The sequence below is a fragment of the Penaeus monodon genome, chromosome 4, assembly GCF_015228065.2.
Source record: "Penaeus monodon isolate SGIC_2016 chromosome 4, NSTDA_Pmon_1, whole genome shotgun sequence".
NCBI classification, from domain to species: domain Eukaryota; kingdom Metazoa; phylum Arthropoda; class Malacostraca; order Decapoda; family Penaeidae; genus Penaeus; species Penaeus monodon.
The window spans coordinates 48,824,222-48,826,721 of record NC_051389.1 but is presented as its reverse complement, the minus strand read 5'-3'; positions in this window follow the sequence as shown (position 1 = coordinate 48,826,721).

Below are 2,500 nucleotides of genomic sequence, written 5' to 3'. Positions count from 1 at the left end.
ACCTTACGAAGAGGATATATAAGCCAAACAACAAGGATAAATACACATGTTTATTTGGATAAATGAGAACACAGGGACCATGACAGACCCTCTTTGATACCATACACAGCAGCCATAGATGTAGCGCGAGCAACAAATTGTGCTTATGAAAATATTCCACAATTCATCGCCATATTTTTTTGTATTGTAAAATGTCCAGCTTTCTTGCAGGGGATATACAAATGAAAATATGGAATACACAACCTTACTATGGATTACCTACTGAAGACGATTTATTCGATATCAAATTCGTGATTTACAGAGGTAAAAGCCTATCAAAAGTGGAAAAGCTTAATCAACTCCTACGTCATTTTATCAGCGACTGGAAAACTGTTAGAACACACTGCTGACAACCAGAGAAAGATTAATTAAAAAAAAAATCGTTCATCGTAATTTCTAAGGGGATCCAGTACTATTTTTTCTTCTTCTTCATTTGGGTTTCTTTCTCTTCTTTCTCCTTCTTCCCCTTCTTTCTTTATCTTTTCTTCTTTCTTTCTTTTTCGTTTTATTAAGATGGAAAGACTTCTTGTATGCATCCATCGTGTGTATACATTACCTACTTCTTTGCTCATTCATATATTCAGCCACTTTGCATTCAAGAGCACGATTTACTCACAATAGTCGCTCTTGTCTCTTCCCCCTGTCACGATACACAAAGAATGCATCACCTACCTGTTATTCGGAGTGTATATGAACCTAAGTGTGTTCAACAGACAAATCAGAACACGAACAACAGAGCTTTTACATATACAATCTACTGAACAAGACTAAGGATTATACAGTACTGATACATTCTCCTAATTTTGGCTTGAGCAACTCTTACTTCTTTACGTTGTAACGATTACAAAGTGGGGATAATTTATCACACTGTACATAGAGATAAGAATATAGTATCCTTATGCGAAGAAACATGTAAACAAATATCGTTGATAACTGCTTCAAACTTCTCTATAGCAGTTATGATCACATCCATGAAGGTCATTTGGGGGTAATGAGATCACATGAAAGGGTTAGGTCACTGAACAAAGATGTTTCTTATATATACATACATACATATATATAGGGGTTGTTTGAAAAAATCAATTTGATCAAATTATTATTTCGAGGATAAGGACATGTTTCTATATTAACGAGAAAAAAAATCGTTGTGTAAAAGCTGTAAGACCAAGCACTTTTTTCCTCCATAAAACAGTGAGAAGCATCTGTTTTTGCATGACAGTGAAACATGTCTTCAATGAAGCTGTCCATTGGCGAACTGAATCTGAATTCCGTTAATCATACGTTGAAATAACAAAGGGTGATAACAAAAAATGAAGCATACAACAACAACAACAGCAGCAAAAAAAAAAGAAGTAAAATAGGCAATAAGGAGAGATATAGAGAGATGTATCGTTCTCTCGACCACATTTTCGGTGCCAAAGGGAGGCGTGGGCACTGGAAAATTTTTCTCTAGCGATCACTAATTCAATCTCTTTACACATCATACTTCTTATGTGTGTCTTTGTTCCTTTCATAACCTTCCAGATTCCTTTGCATTTTTGATAAAGTATATAGTTATACAAGGAGAGGTAGATGGATAAATCGATTGATTGATAACTAGTTAGATAGACATATTGAGTAAGAGATAAATAGATAGATAGATAGATAGGTAGATAGATAGATCGATAGATAGATAGATAGATAGAGAGAGAGAGAGAGAGAGAGACCTACAGACACAGAGACACGCAAAGAGTCAGATAGATAGACAAACAGAGACACAAAGACACAAAGGAAGACAGAAAAGGAGAAGAAAAAAAAGAGAAAGAGAAAGAGAGGCAAGACTAAAAGAGACAGACAGACAAAGAGAATCAGGAAATGAACATAAACAGTGGAGGAGAGTCAAAGTGAGGTAGAGAGATGACTAAGCGAGAGAGAGAAGAGGGGGGGGGAGGGGGAAGGGGAAGTGGGAGGAGGGATCACCGCCCACGATTCAGAAAGGGTGGAATAATACATTAAGTGTTTGCATAGCATCAACTTGAAGACGAGACTTGAAGGCGAATGAGTACTCAAACCACATTGATTTACGTTTTAAGAAGAATAAATGTTACATATCTGCACATACACAAAAAAATATAATTGTTATTCATCTTCTTCGCCATGTATATCTCTTTGGATGGAAATTATACATTTGTATTGTTGTTGTTTTCTCTCGCTGATTTCCTTGCAAGAAAATTATTCAGAAATAACAGTGCAACATGACGATAGTATAAAAGAAATAAAGAGATAAAGAAAGAATGAAAGAAACACGGAGATGTCAAACAAGAAGGGGAGGTAAGAGGAGGGAGAGGAGCAGGAGGAGGAGGAGGAGGAGGAGGAGGAGGAGGAGGAGGAGGAGGAGGAGGAGGAGGAGGAGGAGAAGGAGCAGGAGGAGGAGGAGGAGGAGGAGGAGGAGGAGGAGGAGGAGGAGGAGGAGGAGGAGGAG